Source organism: Quercus suber, unplaced genomic scaffold (genome assembly GCF_002906115.3).
Source record: "Quercus suber isolate HL8 unplaced genomic scaffold, Cork oak 2.0 scaffold_285, whole genome shotgun sequence".
NCBI lineage: Eukaryota > Viridiplantae > Streptophyta > Magnoliopsida > Fagales > Fagaceae > Quercus > Quercus suber.
In genome coordinates, this window is record NW_027069741.1 from 233,791 (window position 1) to 254,098 (window position 20,308).

Below are 20,308 nucleotides of genomic sequence, written 5' to 3' on the forward strand. Positions count from 1 at the left end.
AGTTCTTCACCTGGTTGGGAGGGACTCAGCAATGGTAGGGAAGAGAGGTAAGCTTTCAATTCCTTGAACGCTTGTTGACACTCGGCAGTCCACTCGAAGGATCTTTTTAGTGTGCGAAAGAAGGGTAAGCACTTGTCCGTTGCCCTTGAGACGAACCTATTTAGCGCAGCTATCTTTCCATTGAGGCTTTGTACTTCCTTCACATTTTTTGGTGGTGCCATCTCCATTATAGCCCGGATCTTGTCCGGATTAGCCTTGATGCCCCTCTGGGAAACCATGAATCCTAGGAATTTTCTTGCCGTCACCCCGAAGGCGCACTTTCCTGGATTAAGCTTCATGTTGTAAGAGCGAAGAGTGTCGAATGTTTCCCTGAGGTCTTCTAAGTGATCTTCCTCCCTCCGACTTTTTACCAGCATATCATCTACGTAGACTTGGACATTTCTTCCGATCTGCTGCGCTAAAATTTTGTTCATAAGCCTTTGATATGTTGCGCCCGCATTTTTCAGACCAAATGGCATTACTTTATAACAGAAGAGGCCTTGGCTGGTTACGAATGAAGTTTTCTCTTGATCGGCTTCGTGCATCTTGATTTGGTTGTAACCGGAGAAAGCGTCCATAAAACTTAGCAGCTGGTGTTGAGCTGTAGAGTCTACTAGAGTGTCGACCCTTGGGAGAGGATAGCTGTCTTTGGGGCATGCTTTGTTTAGATCGATGAAGTCTACGCACATCCTCCACTTCCCGCTAGCTTTCCTGACCATCACTATGTTTGCTAGCCTGCCGGGGTAGTAGACTTCCCTAATAAAGTTCGCCTCCTGCAACTTACGGACCTCTTCAGCTATGGCCTGATCTCGTTCTGGGGTAAACACCTGCTTCTTCTGCCGGATGGGTGGAAGGAAGGGTGACACATTCAGCTTATGCACCATGACTGAAGGGTCTATTCCTGGCATGTCCTCGTGACTCCAGGCGAATACGTCCCGATTTTCTTTGAGGAAGGCTGTAAGTGTTTGTCGGATTATGGGACTTGCAAAGGTCCCAATCCTTGTTGTTTGGTTGGGTCTGGAGTTGTCTAAGGGTATTTCTTCAAGCTTCTTGATGGGCTCCGTTGTACTCCGATGTTCTTCTATGCTCATGGCTTGGAGGCGATCATCCATTTCCATCATAGCCACGTAGCATTCGCGTGCGGCCACCTGATTTCCACGTAGTTCTCCCACTCCGCATTCGGTTGGGAATTTGATCATTAAATGATAAGTCGAGGTTGCCACTTTCCATGAATTGAGGGTGGGTCGCCCTAGGATAGCATTGTAGGTGGATGAACAGTTGACCACGAGGAACGTCACGTCTTTTGTTATATGTTGAGGATAGTCGCCTGCCATTACAGACAATGTGATTGCACCTAGGGGAAACACCTTTGTTCCTCCAAAACCGACGAGTGGGGCATTCGTCGGAATCAGTTATTCTCTGTCGATTTTCATCTGCTGGCATACCGGGTAATACAAGATGTCTGTCGAGCTGCCATTGTCGACCAACACCCGGTGCAAGTTGTAGTCCCCAACTAGTAGGCTGACAACAAGCCCATCGTCGTGCGGATGGTGAAGACATCGCGCATCTTCTTCTGAGAACCCGATAATAGGGCTTTCTCTTCGTGCTATTTTTTGTACCGGACCCATCAGTTGGACGTTCTGGACCATCCTGAGGTACGTCCTCCGAGCCTTTTTGGATGACTCGGTAGCTGTTTCTCCTACAATCATTCTTATGTCGCCGATGGGAGGTCTAGGACGATCATTATCCTGTCAGGGGGGGGTTGTTCTGGAGGTGGTGGATCCGTTCTTTCCTTGCTTACAAACTTTTGTAATTTTTCTTGTCTTATGAGGGCCTTAATTTTCTACTTTAGGTCGTAATGGTCGGCTGTGTCATGACCGTGATCTCGGTGGAAGCGGTAGTACCTGTCTCTTGAACGCTTGCTAGGATCTCCCTTCAGCTTTCCAGGAAAGGTCAAAGTCCTTTCGTCCTTGATCTGCATTAGGACCTGATCTATCGGGGTGGTTAGTGGGTGAAGCTTGTGAACCTTCCTCCCGGGGGTTTGGAATTCCTTTCGTCTCTTCGATCTCTTGTCCTCGGCCTCTTCCGCCCTTGGTCTTGTCGTGCTCTTCCTGCCTCTCCCTCTTTCTTGGCTTTTCCTCCCGGGCCTGCAGCGCGTCTTCAGCATTCACGTACTTGGTGGCCCTGTAGAGTACTTCCGACATTGTCTTGGGGTCATTTTTGTATAGTGAAAAGAAAATCTTACCCTTTCGCAACCCATTTGTGAAGGCTGCTACAAGTATTTTGTCGTCGGCTTCGTCGATTGATAGCGCTTCCTTATTGAAGCGTGTTATGTAGAACCTCAGCGTCTCGTTCTCTCGTTGCTTAATACTCATCAAGCATGCTGTGGACTTCTTATACCTGTGTCCCCCAATAAAGTGTGTAGTGAACTGAGTGCTTAGCTCCTTGAAAGTGCTGATGGAGTTCGGCGTCAGTCGGCTGAACCATACCCTTGCGGGGCCCTTCAGCGTTGTAGGGAATGCCCTACACATGTTTTGGTCCCCTACCCCTTGAAAGTGCATCAAGGCCTTGAAGGTCTCTAGGTGATCCAAAGGGTCCTTCACTCCGTCGTAACTGTTTATATGCGGCATGCGAAATTTATGTGGTAGGGGGAAAGAATTGACGGCTGCAGTGAACAGCGAGTCAGAGCGATTCACCAGATCGTCAAAGTCGCTGGATACACGTCCTTTGAGGGCATTCATCATGACCTCCATTTGTTTCTTCATTGCCTGTATCTCCGTGGCAATGTGTGGTTGAGTTGCATCCGTGAGGGATGGCATGCTCAGATTTTGACGCTCCGGTCTACTTAGAGGGTTACTGCCCTCCAGCCTTTCTCGTTCTCTCCTATCGGCACTAGTGCCTTCTTGGTCCTGTTCTTGAGTGCTGTGACCTGCATTTTTCTGGAGTAACTGTTCTTCCAGATCATGGTTTTGCTTAGTGAGGCATTCCACGGCTGCAGTGAGAGTCTGTACCTGTCTCTCGAGTGCAGTGGGGCGTAGTTTGTCTCCTTGAATGTTGTTGGTAGTCGCCATCGAACGAGTAAGTACCATGTAACTCTTTGTCCGGGAAGTGATAAACTCGGCCGTTTCCCATAGACAGCGCCAACTGATGATGCAGAAAATCTCACCAGCGAGTCACACGATGCTTGCACACTTAAAACGACACTTGCACAGCAAAAAGAAGAAGACCTAGCAGAGAGCACCGATGTGGTGTCGGTCAAATACCCTCCGAAAGTCAAGTTAGAACTTCTTTTCAACTCTAGAGTGCTAGAGAGGGGTTAATTATGCGTACCTCGATTTGTGAGGATATTGGGGCTTTTATAGTAGTAGAGGATGGACCTATCTTTCTTGGAGTAGAAGTCTTTTCCTTATAGGAATCCTTATGAGCGTGGAATGCAGAATCCTTTCCTTATAGGACTCTAATATTGATGTGGAATACAAGCCATCTCTTTATTATTTATGCGTGGTGGCCAAGTCATGGTCTTATCACATCTGTCGGCCTTTAAGACCGTCAGTTTGTATTGATCCCTTCAGTTAGGAAAGGTCGTCAGCCACTTGAAGGAATCAGCCCCTTTATGGCTTAGCCCGTCAGCATGAACTACAGGCTCCATTCTGAGTGAAGCCGACGGTTTAAGCGGGGGTGCCTTGTGTACCATAATTTTGCCTTATCAGCTACTATGTAGTTCTGTCTTTGGTAACCCTAACCCCTACTTTGTTTTAGTTTTATTTTATGGTCACTAAATATTTCTTGTTGATTCTAATTTTTTATTTTTTGGTTATTTTCTTGTAATTTCAGGGGTAATTTAAAAGATTCAGCTTCAGCCTAGTAAAGGCATAAATCTGTAAGGCTTAAATAGTTCCTGGGTATTTTCTCATGTTGTTTGTTGTTTGATTTTGTTTCTAGGGTTCAAAGATTGTAAATTTATTTGTTGATTATCCTATTGACTGATTATACTGTTGTGACTTTAGTTTATTATATCATGCTAGTATGTTGTGATTTTAGCACTGAGAAAGCTGCTTGTATAGTTTTTATTTACTAGTATTTTATTGAAATTAGCACCGAATGAACCGCACCGAACTGCTAAGATTAACCGCACCTTGTGTAGACCGGTTTTTATCTTCCAAATGTGAGGTGCAGCTAAGCATAGGGTGAAACCGCACCTTATAGGTGTGGTGCAAAAAACTTCTCCAAAACCGACTGAACCGAACTGTGTACAGCCCTAATTTTATCTACACATATACTACAGTAGTGGATTTATTTTAGCTTTCAATATAATAAAAAAAAAATTACAATAAAATAATATATCTACTTCAATAAAATAATTCATCTCACTATAATAAAATAATATATATCTACTACACACCACCACTACATAACCATCACAGCCACACACACACAACCACAACCACAACCACAGCCACCACCACCACCACCACCACAACCCACAACAAAGAAAAAAAATCACCACCACGAAACCCACCTGAGCCACCCACTGATGTCAACGAACCCAAACATAGCCCACTGATGTCGACTAATCTAGCCACCCATCGATGCCGATCTACCCACACAACCACAACCACCACCACACCACAGCCCACAGCAGGAAAAAAAAATAAAAAAGAGTAAGGGCGAGATGGGTTGGTGATGTGGGTCTGCGGCGTGAGCCAGTAGCGTGGGTCGACAGTGTGGGGGTGGGCTGGCAGTGGTGAGAGGAAGTTGAGAGAGAGAGGTGAGAGTTGAGAGATGATCAGAGTTGAGAGAGAGGTAATATTTTAATTGGGCAGGAATAATTTTTTTTTTTTTTAGCTCTCATGAATAGTGGACATCTATCTATCTATAAATGTGCACTGTAGCAATGGAGTTAAAAAAAAAAAAAAAAATTGGCTCTACTGCTGGAGCATGATTTTGGTGTTTGAGGAGCTAAAATATAATAATATACCAATATAGTACCACTGCTGTGAGTGCTCTAAAACTATTCTCAATTTTCATTCTCATATCTCAGTCAAAATTTTGAGAAACAAGTTTTGGAAACAAAGGCCACTAGACCTTGTAGGCTAGTGTCACTCGATGTCCCTGTATACCTTGAGCTCGGGGGTTCGAGTCTCCGCATTTACCTAGCAAAAAAAAAAAAAAAAAGTTTTGGAAACAAATAACGAAAAACAAAGCTAAACAAAATTTCACTTAGTGGATCCCACAAAACAGCCCAATCCAAACACCCACATCAGATCATGCATAATCTTGCAAAATATAAAAAGTAGTCAATTTTATACACTTTGAACAAAAAAAACTCATATCAGTGGGTGTAAAATTGTGTATAAATGCACAAGTGCTATAGTAACCGTGCATATATGTACAGCTACTGTAGCTTATGCATTTAATATTTTCGTATTTTTTAGTAGTGTTGGGTTTGTGAAAGAGAGGGGTAGTGAGTGATGAAATAATAAAAAATTGTAAAAGAATGAATATTTTATTGAATAAATGTGTAGAATAGATAGACTGATGTGAATGTTTTGTAAAAGTAAATGTGTAAAATAAATAAAAAAAATAATTTTTTATATGTAAAATAGATGAAAAGTTTCCATGAACTAATACGATTGCTATTAATGACACAACTTTTTGCTGCAACATTTACATCAAAATGCGTCAGTTGGTAGAGAAAAGGGGTAGGTTATTGAAAATGACAAAAAGTCATAATAAGAGCATTCGCATCAGCTCATGTAAAATTTGTGTCTATTTTACACATAAAAACCTACTTTTTCTATTTTACACATTCACTTTTACAATATACCCACATCAGTTCATTTATTTTATCACCACTTTTATTTAAATAATACTTTTTTCAATTATTTTATTATTTCTCACCAAACCCTTTTATACACGCCTTTTATCTCTCTCTCTTTATCACTTTCCATTTTTTCTGATCAATTTCTCTCAGTCTCCCTCTCAGTCTCTCTCTATACCCATTTCTCTCCCTCTCGGTCTCCCTCTCAGTCGAGTTTATTATACCCATCTCTCTCCCTCTCGGTCTAATCTACTCCACACTAGCTCCGATCACAAGCTCCGATCCACGGCTGCACCGATCCACAAGCTCCGATCAAGCTCCGATCTCTCCCTCTCGGTCTAATCCACAAGCTCCGATCTCTCCCTCTCGGTCTAATCTACAAGCTCGGTCTAATCTACAAGCTCCGATCAAGCTTCGATCTTTCCCTCTCGGTCTAATCCACAAGCTCCGATCAAGCTCCCATGAGCTCCGGCGACCCAGATCGTTCCGATAAGCACTGATATCTCTGTCCGTTTGGGTTTGTTTGTGTGTGGGTGTGTTTGTGTGTGAGTTTGTTTGGGTTAATTTTCAGTTGATTCTGGCTGTTTGGGTTTGTTTGTGTGTGGGTGTGTTTGTGTGTGGGTTTGTTTGGGTTCATTTTCCGTTGATTCTGGCGCGCTGGAGGTTGGGGAAGAGAGGTAGGAGATGAGAGTCAGTTAGGGAGGAGGGAGAAAAAATTATTAAAAAATTAAATACACGAGCTACAGTGCCCGTGTAAATTTACACGGGTACTGTAGCTCGTTGATAAATTTCCACAAGTTTACATGATTTTGAAAGAACTGATGGGGAGTGTTTTTTGGTTCAAAATGTGTAAAAGTGATCAAAATGTGTATTTTACACATTTATACCAGAGCTGATGCGAATGCTCTAATTATGATAACAATTATGATATTTTACCTACACAAATTTACTACCAAATAATGCAGTGTCAGGATGAAATTAAAACAAAATGGGGGAAGTGTTTGCATGGTCTTATGAATTGATATTATCCTAATGATACTTTCAAGATTCAAGACCATGGGTACAGAATTTTAATGCACACGAGAAAACAACGTCTACTATGGCTAACAAAATAAATAACATAGAACTTCAGAATGCATGATAATTGCGTGGGCCACATGCATATATTTAATTAGCTCCCATTACAAACAACACTTTACACCGTTTGAAAGTTCCCAACTCTGAATCTCTAGTTTCTTTTCAACAGTTTGTCTTGACTATACAAATCTCATAGTAAGAGCATTAGTATTGGAGAATATTAATGCCATATGTAAGGTGTATTTAGCATTTTAAGCCTCAAAATCTACTGCATTAGGGAATGCTAAAGGTAAGAATTGCAAATTTTTTTGGCATTCTACTACAGTACAATTCTAAAGATAGAATTGTACTGTAGCAGTATTGTAAAAATAATAATAATATTTTATTATGTTTTTTCCCTTGAAATCTTCTCTCTCTTCCTTCTCTGTTTCTCCATCTGCTCTCTTCCTTCTCAACCCACCACTAGCCACCACCACCACAAACCATACCCACCATCAACCAAAACCCACTCACCCACCTACCTTCCATCACCGTGAACTCAGTGGCGACGCCACGTTCATGTCAGGGTGTTCCCAGGAACACCCTAACCTGAAAAAAAAAATTATATATAATAATTAATTTTTTTATATTTGTTTACCCTTTAAAAAAAATGAGGAACACCCCCAATCAAAATGAGGAACACCCTCAAATAAAAAAAATAAAAAAAAAAAAATTATTTGTTTCATTTCAAGCCAAAAAAAAAAATTGAACTAAAATCTAAAAAGAAAAAAAAAATTGTAACAGGCAAGCCCACTAGGAAAAAAAGCCCAATATACTGAAAACAGAAACCCACAGATTCTCAAAAAAAAAAAAAAAACTGATCAGTGCAAGCCTAGCAAACCCACAGATTCTCAACAATAAATAATAATAATAAAAAATTATAAACTTAATACGTATACCATTACCCAATCATATTTTAAACTAAAACAATTCCTAACCTAAAAGAACCTCATGTCCTCACTTCTCAGCAACAGCAGCAGCAGCAGCGACTCAACAAGGCAACAACAGCAACACTGAACACGCAGAGCAGCTCTGCGACAGCGAGATCGGAGATTGACTTGGTCCAGATCGGAGATTGTGAGATCAGCGACGGCAAAAGTGAGATTGGGAAATAAGAACCTTAGCCTTCAACGTGTCGCGGCAGCGCCGCCCCTGACCTCAAGGTATTTCAGTTCTCTCTCCTTTTCCTATCTCTCTCTCCTTCTCTCTCTCTCTCTCCTCTCATACTCACAGTGGCGGAGCATGTTTTTTTTTTGAATTTTTAGGAATGTAGCTTATGAGCTTGACAATTTCTTGTCTCAAATTTGTGTTCTAGGAAAGTATTAGGAGTAGGAAACTTCTTCTTTTCTTTGAGTTGTTTTCTAAAGCTTCTAGTGCTTCACGGATTTCTAAGGCCAAAAATACTTTATTATTTGCTCTAATCCTAGAGGACCACACGTGTATGGTTTTAAAACTATACACTACAAAAGCAAAAGGTGATCTCAGTTACTTCAGCTAGGTACGTGGCTCATTGGCTTTCATTTTCTTGTTTGACTTGTGTTGTGAGTCTTTTCACTTAGACTTATTTTTTTGACAATATAAATTGCTTAGCTTTTGTCTTTTTGTGCAAATGTATGTGAATATAAAAATATGTAATTGTGTTGAAATTGATGATTGGCTCTTGTCTCTTAGTATGGGGTGGATGGGGTTATGGCATTGAATTGGGGTAGTGGTATGTGCTCCCTTAAAAGTTAAAAGTAAGTGAATACACATTATAATTTATAAAAGACACCAAAAAAAAAAAAAAAAAAAAACTATGTTAAGCAGTTTTGAGTGGGTTGAGTCGAGTGGATGATGCATATTTTTTGTCTTTACATTGTGCAAAGCAAAATAAACCGTGGGATGTGTGCTATATTGCGTAATTTATGCTCCTTTAAGGATCACTCTAAAAAATATTTCTAGAATTGTCATTATTTACCGAAACAGTCGAAATAGACCGGAATGACCCAAAATTTTTTCCGAAGTAGAATAGGGTGGGTTACTGTTCCGGTTTGTTTACCGGCATAATATTTTCCGGCCTTTACGGTCGGAACGGAATGAAATTAATAACATTGAATCAAACCTAATTACTTAAAGGCTAAAAAGAAATAAGATTGTGTAATTTATGCTTCCTAAGGAACACCCTGAACAAATTTCTTGGAGTCGCCACTGCGTGAATCCCAACCCAAAATCAATTTGCCAACAACACCATAACCCGTACCCATCCACGACCAGCACCCAAAGCCACTCCGATCAACCCACAAACCCAACCACAAAAATCAAACCCCAACCCAAAATCAATCCACCGCCAACACCATAACCCAAACCCATCCACAACCAACACCCAAAGCCATTCCAATCAACCCACGAACCCAACCACAAAAATCAAATCCCACCAAAATCAATCAAAACCCAACAAAATTAAAACTCACCGAAAAACGATCCACGATCCACTGCAAAGATGCAAAAATTCCACGATCCACGATCCATCGCAGAGACCCACAATCCACGAAAAACCACTGTAGCCTAGCCACACCTAGCACCAGAGAGACCCACAAATTCGAAAGGCAGTCAAGCATAGAGAAAGGGAAATGGAGAGGCAGAGAGAAAGTGACAGAGAGCATGGGAGAGAGAGTGAAAAAAAGGATGAAAAAATTGATCAAATACCAGCCAAGTCTGAAAAAATGTAGCAGTTGGAAAGAAATAATAAAGAACGATTAAAAATTAATATTTTAATAAAAATAGAGTTTTGGGATGTTGGAGGAATGGTAAAATTGTTTGGTATAATGATAAAGTAGGTTTTTGGAATGGTAAAATAGAGTAGAATTAGAATTGTCTGATGCTAATGCTCTAACTACATTATGACAATTATATGCGCGATGGAATATATGGATAGCCAATTGTAGATAAATAAAAGCCATGAATGAAGAAGGAAGCTTGAGTATGGAAATTTTCAAATATATTGTTTAAAATAAAGCTAGTAACACAATTTTGTACACTTACTGAATTGGTAGGTTGTGATAGTGAAAAATAAAAGTGATGTTAGTTGTGGGTTTATGCGAAAAGTAATTGTCCATTACTCACAACCTTCCATCTCAACAAACTATAGAAAAAGTTGTGAAATAAGTTATGTTTAGGATAAACTTGAAAACTTAATATATTAATAAGAAATGATAAAATATCTCAAAAAAAAAAAATCAAATTATAATTGGGAGGGGGCAAAAGTTGTATGATCATTGTTAGTCTATTGGACTTAAAATTTTTTTTTTTTTTTTAGCTGGTCATTCGAACCCCTAGCTTTTTGCCTATGCTCGCGTGAAAAAGATTTACACAGCCCTTATACAAAATAATTAATCCAATTAATCATCCTAATTTACACAACATGCAATAGAATGAGGAGAAATACCGAAGCCTATGACACTCACAAAACCAACTGAGAAAATGGGTTGATGTNAGTCTAACCGTTCACAATCTGACCACATTTTTTTTTTTTTTTTTTTGATAAAATGTGACCACTTTATTTGGTTTGGGGTTGTGGTTTGAAATTGTACTATTTTTTTTCAAAATACATTTAATAATAATTACTTTAATATCATTTTGGCTCATCATACATCAACCCATTTTCTCAGTTGGTTTTGTGAGTGTCATAGGCTTCGGTATTCTCCTCATTCTATTGCATGTTGTGTAAATTAGGATGATTAATTGGATTAATTATTTGTATAAGGGCTGTGTAAATCTTTTCACGCGAGCATAGGCAAAAAGCTAGGGTTCGAATGACCAGCTAAAAAAAAAAAAAAATTTTAAGTCCAATAGACTAACAATGATCATACAACTTTTGCTTTTTTTTTTTAAAAAAAAAAAAAAAAAAATCCCAGCAAAGCCATGATGTCATCCATGGCTGGGATTTGTATAAATAGACTTTACCTAAAGGATACATGAGTCAAGATTCTTTTGAAAACAGGCTAATTGGTGGGATATATTTATGACGGCCCATGTTTATCTAACGAAATGTCTTCTTGTCCACGAATACATAGTTGAAAAATGAAAAGACTTTTCTCCCATTAACCGCAGTGTTAAAAGATTAGCTTTTAGTATTTAAAAAATGTATTTTACCTATTTCACCACTTTATTTTATAATATACTTAATATCAAAAATTTTAATTTTATATTCATTCCATTAAAATAATATAAACAATAAAGTGAAGGAAAAGAGAGCATGTGAACAGTGAGAGACAGAAGAATAAAAATAATAAAGTGAGAAAAGAGAAAGTACGGCAAAGAGAGCATTTTGCCTTATTTTCATGGTCGGAATTCGACAGTATTTTAGGATAGATGCGTCTTAGCACATAAAACACTATTCTCACCAAACTTTCACTACGAGAATATGGCAAAAAGGTGCCCCATTTTCGAGGCAAAATCTGGTAGAGTTTCATGTTTGGTGCGCTATAGCGCACTGGCAAGATTTTGTGCCTGTGTATATGACATACGTCAATATGTTCATACTAAGCCAAACTAGAGCTCACTAAAGTATTAAACACGTTGATGTGTGTCGCATACACAAGAAAACCAATGTCACTAGCTAAAATGAATCAATGACAATCACACCGCAATAATCATGCACACAATGTAGCATGAATATGCATCACAAGGGTAGTACCCTTCCAACCAAGTGAGTTTATCATACAAAGTGCATGACCATATTTAAACAAGCAGAGAGAGAGAGAGAGATTGTCAGGACATATGTGATACACTTGTAAGGAACATATGTCACTATTGTATGTAATTGGCTAATCCTTTGACAAAATACACTTTACTTGTATCTGGGTAGATCTAGGATGTCTTTGATACTTCAAGAAACTTTGTTTCAAGTTCAAGTGTTAAAGTCATGCAAGTCTATCCAAGATTCAAGTGCAGAAAGTGTTGTTTATTAAAGCTTGACAACTAGCTCGACAGTTAGCTATATATCGAGACTTAAGAGCTGTTCTAGCCCGTAGCTTAACAACAGCTTGACAGATAGGCATCTGTCGAGATTTATGAAAAACAGAGTTTCAGTTTTGTTTTGACTCTAACCCTTGATTGTACGTTTGAGCTTTCTTTTCTCACAACCCTAGATATATAAAAAGATTATTTTATGGGCAGTAAACAGAGACACAAGTTGCATAAGTGCTGAGCAAAGTTTAGCAAATTGTGATCGGAGACATAATTTGCCCTAGTTCATCTTTCTTGTGAAAAAGCTGTTGTATTTGTACACCGTAGGGTTTTGTGACCAAACATCTTCTTGATATTCATCGTTTGGATAAACTGAAGAACTTTGCAGCCAACAACCTTATCTAGTTGGTGATTGAAGCTGCATACTGAGATTTGTGCAATTGGTTAATCACGTACTGGGAACTGTGCATTACAAGGAGAGATTGTCACTATAGAACAAGTCCAATATGACTTGTTCTTCCTTAATACAACTAATTTGTAGATATGGAGGCCCAATGCAACTAATTTCTAGAGATGGATGGTCAAGATCAGCCTTTTAAGCCTTGATAACCTTGGTATAGTAATTTAAAGAAAGGAAATTGGCAAGGACAACAGTTTTAATAAAGAATTGCAACAATGAAAGAGAGATTCTTATTTAAGTTCTTCCTCAGGGTGGCAAAGGGGGGATGGTTCTTTTGACACACAGTCTTTAGATACATAGTGATCACTTTCTCTCTATTTCCTTATTTCTCTCTCTCTCTCTCTCCACTTTTTCTGATCCCCCTTCCAGGATGATCTTCCTTCCCATATATAGCTACTTGAATTGCATCCTAGCCTTCTACTTGGAGGGCCGTTAATCCCCCTTTAGATACTTGTCCTATTAGTGCCTTGTTAGTGGTGGTAAACTAGGCCAGAAGCTATGAGAGCACTGTTCAGGGGCCATTCTACCATTAATGTGCAGACTGAGTTGGTATAGTGCATTAAATGTGGAGGTAATGGATGCTCTATATGGAAACCTCCTCCTTCCCTTGCTTGCATGTCACTACTTCCTTTCTTGGCCTTCACTCCTATGACCTTGGTGGTTTATCTCTGGTCTCTTAAGGAGTGTTTGCTTCTCAGGCTACTCGGGTGGTTCGCCTTCCTCGGTTTTACTGACTGGACTCTCCTAATTGAGTTGGACCTGGTGTGATGAACAATTAGGCCCAGCTGCTCCTCGAGTTGAGCCCACTGGGCAATCTTCCCTCTTCATGCTTCCCCCTCCCATAATAGCCCCTAGAAACATCACTCCCTTTGTTGCTCGAGGGAGTGGGGTTTTGGTAGGAGATGGAGGAGTTGGCACGCTCTGGGCATGTTCCCGCATAGAAATGTTTTTCAACTACCCTAGACACGCTCTTGACGCATCGGTTTCCTCAACGCTACAGTTAATGCTGCAGACAACTTCATGTCCCCCATGTTCTATGGTAAGATAAAGATCCTACGGCTGATGTTTTTCAGAGTATATGGGAGGGAAAATTACCACTCTCTTTCATCTCTATATAAAGGAAGGTGGAGGTCAATCTTCCACTTTCAAAAAAATTTACTTTAGGATGGGTAGATTTGCTAGCTTAGTAGACACTCCCGAAAACAAAGAGACTTTCAAGGCTAGGTATAATATTCTCGCCAATGTAACCATACAACATGGCAAATTAGGGGATTGGTACACCAAAAGGCAAAATGAGGATGTAGTTATCCCTGTGATAGACTTCATAGAAGGGGGGATGAGGATCCCTATGGATGGAGTTATAAGGGACTTCTTTCACCTCTTTAGGATCTGCCCTACCCAATGTTCCCTAAATCTTTTCCCGATAGTGTGTAGTGTAGCTCGGTTGAACGAGAAGATAAGTGTGGTCCTAACCCATCACCCATCGCGATATTAACTAGGTATATAGTTGTCAGGATAGCAAGGATACGGGGTTTTACCTTAGGACTAGGGTTCCTGTGGTTACGTTGATCTCCTGTCTTCCCGAAACAAACAAGGGCTTGGATGAAGACTTCTTGATGATTTCGGGAGACTGGCATGATGGATATCATTGCCCTGTCAAATATGGAACACCAGGTGGGCCTAGGATTTCAATATCACAAATATCTTAAAGGCCTAAGAGCCACATTAGTTTCTAGTTACTTCTATGGAATTTAAACAAATCAAAAGTTCTGAATGTTTAAAAAGTGTATAAAACACTATGAATGTATAGACCCCCAATTCACAAATTACCAATTCAAGCTTAATATCAAACAATGTATGTGCGAAAAATGAATATAAGCTTATACTAGAATTGATAAACAATTTAAACCAAATAAAATTACATCCACAGTAGAAATTAAATGGCAAAGATTAAGAGAAGAGAGATGCAAACACAAGGACAACACAACGATGTGTTATCGAAGAGGAAATCGAAGCCCTCGGCGTAAAACCTCTCCGCCGCCTTCCAAGCGGTCAATAATCCACTAAAGAATAAAGTTGGGATACATGAACAGCAGAAGACCCTCCAAGCCTAATCTGCCCAGTGTACCTAAGCCCTCCAAGCTTCTTGCTCCAACGAGGTTGTGCTGAACCTTTGTCTTCTTTAGCTTACCGAATTTTGCTATAGCCCATAGCATCAACCAATAACCATTGGTCCCTTCCTAACCACTTTCCAAAGCACCAAATAGCCTTCTCACAGATGTGGGTATGGTGAGAAAAGGATTTGGATAAGAGCCTCTGAAGGATGTAACAATGGAGAGGGTGAGAGTAGAGAAATTTGAAGAGTCTCTATGTAAAGATTGTGGATGAATCAATCTTGTTTTTCTCTAAGGCTTTTCTCTCAAAATTATGTCTAGAAGCTCTCTACATTTTGTGGGTATAAGGGTCTATATATAATGGTGGGTGTTTGGAATACAAAGAGTCATTTATCCAAAACAATGCTGGCTGGTGACTTGATTGAGCCGCGAGTTCAAGCCGCGAGGTAACTGAACGGCTAGTCTAGATTTTTTTGTCCTGTAGTGCTCCAGTTAGCATGATGCTTTAGCTTCTCTGCATGCTTGGCATGTGAGCATCTTCTAGCGGCTTGCAAGCCGCGAGCCACCTGCGAGATCCAATTGCGAGTCCCTATTTCATTGCACAATTTTGAACAATTCTTCACACTCTCTCACACACTGCCCTTACATAATTTCCACCTAAATATAGGGTTATTAAATGCTAAAATACAAGCAAATTTGGCACAAAATAAAGCCAACAGAATAGTTGATTAAATTCAACCTTACAATCTCCCCTGTTGGCTATTCCGTGACAAAACCCTACAACAAACTCTAGACTTAACGCGTGAGTTGGGAACAGTTGATCAAAACTCACTCACACCTAACTCTAGAATCTGTGAAGCTCTTGAACCATAAGAACAAGTATCTCCTGAAGCACAACAACACAATATGATCATTGTATGCAAAAAACTTTTAATGCATATGGAGTAAACACAATGCGATCAAGCAAAATGGAAAAAAGTAATAAACCAAAGCTTGAACAAAAATGAACAATCACTATAAATAGTGATCGCAATACTCATTCACACACGGAATGAAAATCCGGATATGCAAGCTAATAAGCTTAATTGCAAAGTATCATTTGCATGTCTAACACTCAACCAATGCAACAACACAAGGTGATTGCATTAAGGATATAAAATCCAACAAAGGGCATAAGAGTGATGTACTTAAAGAAAATGTATGACATTTAACATCAAGTACTTAAGCTACAAAGCATGGGTACAAAAAACTTAAAAGCTTACAAAAGCAACAGGTACACATCAAAACTTAAACTGAAAAACATCTTATATATATATATATATATATACATACCACAGTACCAATATCTTAAACCAAAGAATTAAAACCATATCCACACAAGAGTTTATGAAAGCTAGCAATTAAATAGCTAAAATTTGTTAGACTATCCAGAAATATGTCTAAAATTTGTTAAACTATCCAGAAATATGTGTGAGTGTACATCAGCTTCCTCTTCTTGAGCACACAACTCCCCCTTTCAGTATACACACTCATCCTCATTCTTTTGTTGCTCTCGCCCTTACTATATGCTATCTCTCCCCCTTTTTGGCACGAATAGCTAAAGACCATCTTTTAGTTTTTGCTGAATAGCATCTAGTTGTGTCTCAATGGTTGTGAGACGCATTTGAGTCTGATTGTGGATGGAGTGAAGAAGCCGTTCTAAATCGGAAATCCAATGAAACATATTTTCAATCAAGTTGCTTTGCTTGTCCGTTTGAGATCCAGAGGGAACAAATGGAGTGCCAACTGTTTGCATCTTAGAAAGAATTGGAGAAACAGTCTCGATATGCACAGGTGTAGCTGAATCATGAGCAGGTGAGGTTGCATGTGTGGATGGCTCACTCTTAGGTGCTTTAGAGGAGTGACTCTTGCTTGCTTGAAGAGTTATCATAGATATTGGTCGAGAACGTTATATAATTTTTCCATCTGTTGGTGAATGAACACCTTCACAAAGCAAGATTTTCATGATGAGACTACAGAAAGGAAGACATGTTCGGGTTGCTGATCAAGATGCTGCTTTCCCAGTGATTTGAAAGATGTGGGCACAGATGTCAATCGTTATGCCGGTAATAAGATCACAAAGGAATTGAGCTCTTCCAAGATTGATGAAAGCAGTGTTAGACAATGGGTAGAGGTTGGAGAACATAATCAATTTTAGAGTCGTTAGTTCAGGTGAAAACTGTGCAATGTCTATAGAGGAGCCCTTGCTTCTAACTTCATGATCAGGTCCAAGGACTTGAAGAATGTCTTGTACCTGAAGTATTCTGTCATCATATGAAGTGATGTCCACATTTATTGGTTTGGTGATGCGAAGAACCTTTGCAATGTAGTATGGATTGATGGAGAATTATGTTCCTCTGACCTAACAATTCAACTCTACTCCGGTGTATCTAGCATTAGAGTAAAATTCCTTAACCAATTCATCAACCGGGTCTTCGAAATTTCTGAACAGATCAGCCGAATCTCTTGATTCAAAAATCCTAGGGATAAATGTTGTTCCCAAGGAATCAAATTGTATTACACGTTCCACAATTGTAGGAGTGTCTACAAATATGTCTGAGTAAGTCTGTGAATCAAGAGGAGTCCTGAATCTCTCATTGTTTAGATCTTGAGTCGACTGAGTCGAGTGACGAGTTTGCTTAGCAACAGGGGATGGAACATCACTCACAATGTCTTTTTCTTCAAAGGAACGACATGACATCTGCTGAAAAGAAGACACAACAGAAAACCAAGACACGTACATCAACTTGATTAGCTTCAGGTTAGTCAAAAATGAATAAGCATTGGTACTCAAAGATAGATATCAGTAGAAAGTGATCAATGAACATCACACAGTCACAAATAACTGTCATTGTGACACTTTACTATGAACATGATATGTGCAGAGCAACACAGTCATGAAACAGACTCAATCAATATGACTAGCACTCAAACAAACTCACTCAACAAAATAAACCAAACATATGTTTGAACACAATATCTCTCAAATCACAATAACAACTCATAAATCCAAGAAAATAAATTTATAATCAAGAAGAAGTTAAAGAAAATGAGAAAACCCATACCTTTTTCTTGAAGATTGGAGTAGATATGATGCAAGAATGGAGGTTTTTCAAGAGAAACACGATGAGTTTGAGAGAGAGTTGAAATGAGGAAGATAATGAGTAGTCACAAAAATTCGAGGGAAAGCTGAAAAAATTTTAAAAACTGCCCTTAAAACGTAAAACACATGATTTTCGTGACTGAGTAAAGTCGCATGCAAGTCGCCATGACCAACCGCCAAAACACTTAAAAACAAAAATTTGAAGAAAAAAAATTCTAAGTGTTTTTCGCGATTGGAAGGTCTACCTACGAGACAGTCGCGAGGTAAGTAGCGAAAATCTCTGTGTACCCCTCGCGATTGGACCTTTCACCTGCGAACAAGTCGTCACAATGAGCCACGAGAAACATAAAAATCCAAATTTTGAAAAATATTCTAAGTATTTTTCGCGATTGGGACATTGACCCACCAGTGAGCTGCAAAAAATCTCTATATGGGCTCGCAATTGGGGCATGCGACTAGACCAACCCGCGACTGAGTTGCCAAAACAGGGCACCATTGTTTTTGAACTTTTGATAATTTTTGTAAAAGCAAAATACTTTCCAAAAGCAAACTAAAAGACTTAAAAATCTTTTTGTGTTTGATCAAGAAAGATTAAGTATGTGAAAACACATTTAATCAAGTACAATCACACAAATGAATATGACATTCATTGAACATAGACATGTGTGATGAATGTGGATATCAGAAATGAGATAGTTCTTAGTCTAATGTGAAGCTTCAATGATCAATTTAACCAAGACATACACAATTAGCACTAGATAATGTGACCCATCTCAATTATAGAAATATGTATATATGATCTCCCACATGAACTTGATTACATTTCTTTGAAACTTTTCATTTGGCTCCATGAACATCATATCATTTGATCTTTTTGAATCCATACATCTCATTGTGAGATCAATGCTTGAAATTTTTGATATTTCAATTTGAAGAGAAAGCCTTTGGCTTTTTGGGCATCATACAATTTATTTTTGGTTGCTTTCCCTTTTTCCTAGTCAAATACTAGTATGTGCGACAGGCTTTTGCAGCTCAATATCTCTTTCCATTTCGAGATTTACATTTGGTGTACTCTTTAAGTAAAAGCAATAAAATAAAATAGTGGGAAGATCAACAAAACCATTCACTAATCATTCATAACAAAGTTGAAGATCTATTTACAACAATCACATAGATTTTAAGAGTTCTCTCACAATGATATGAATGCATAGGAAACAAGCTAAGCTCGTAGATGTACAAAGCCATTAGTACAAAGGTACAAGGCAAAACATGTTTAGAGACAAAACTCAACAATGTTAATCAAACTTTTTGGATTTTCTACTTTTTATGTGTTTTTGGATTTTTGACACAAAAGCAAGAAAAGATTAATCAAAACAACAATGTAAAAACATTTAAAAAGAAGCAAATGAACAAACAAACAATTTTCAACACAAACAAGCAAAAAGCACACAACTAAGCATAGTCACAAAGCATAGGAAGAATTGATGCATGGACATGTTGTAATGCTTATGCATGAGTATCCCTCTTCACCCACACGTCACATGCATTTGGGGTGATATCCCTATAGGATTAGGTACGAGAGTTAGGACTTTCAAACCTTCTAGTGAAGCTTTCTAAGCAGGTGGTGAATGCACTGATCATCTTTGAAAGTTCAAATAGCGTTGAAAACACTATGAACATTTAGACCCCCAAACAACAAAAACCAATTCAAGCTTTATATTAAACAATGTATGTGCGGAAAATGATAACAATCTTATATCAAAATTGATAAACAATTTAAACCAATTAAAATAACATCCACAACAGAAATTAAAAGGTAAAGATTAAGGGAAGAGAGGTGCAAACACAAAGACAACACAATGATATGTTATCGAAGAGGAAATTGAAGCCCTCGGCGTAAAACCTCTCCGCCGCCCTCCAAGCGGTCAATAATCCACTAGAAAATAAAGTTGGGATACATGAATAGCAATAGACCCTCCAAGCCTAATATATCTAAGTACCTAAGCCCTCCAAGCTTCTTGCTCCAACGAGGTTACACCGAAATTTTATCTTTTCTAGCTTGTCAGATTCTGCTATAAACCATAGCATTAACCAATAACCATTGGTCTTTTCTAAACTACTTCCCTTAGCACCAAAAGACCTTGTCACAGACGTGGGTATAGTGAGAAAAGGATTTGGTCAAGAACCTCTCAAGGATGTATCAACGGAGAGGGTGAGAATAGAGGAATTTGAAGAGTCTCTTAGGTAAAGATTGTGGATGAATCAATCTTGTTTTTCTCTAGGGTTTCTCTCTCAAAATTCTCTCTAGAAGCTCTCTACATTTTGTGGGTTTAAGGGGTATTTATACTAGGGTGAGATAGGAATGCGAAGAATCAGGTTTTTCAAAACAAAGCTGGTTGGCGGCTTGGTCTCGCAACTTGGCTGAGTTACAAGTTTAAGCCGCGAGATAACAGAACAGCCAGGCTGGACATTTTGTCCTGTAGTGCTCCAGCTGGCGTGACTGTTCATCTTCTCGCACGCTTCATTTGTGTGCTGATTTTGGTGACTTGCTAGTCGCGAGTCACCCGCGAATCCCATCCGTGAAGCCCTGCATCCTTGCACAATCTTGAGCATTTCTTCACACTCTCTCACTCACTACCCTTACATGAATCTCATCTAAATACAAGGTT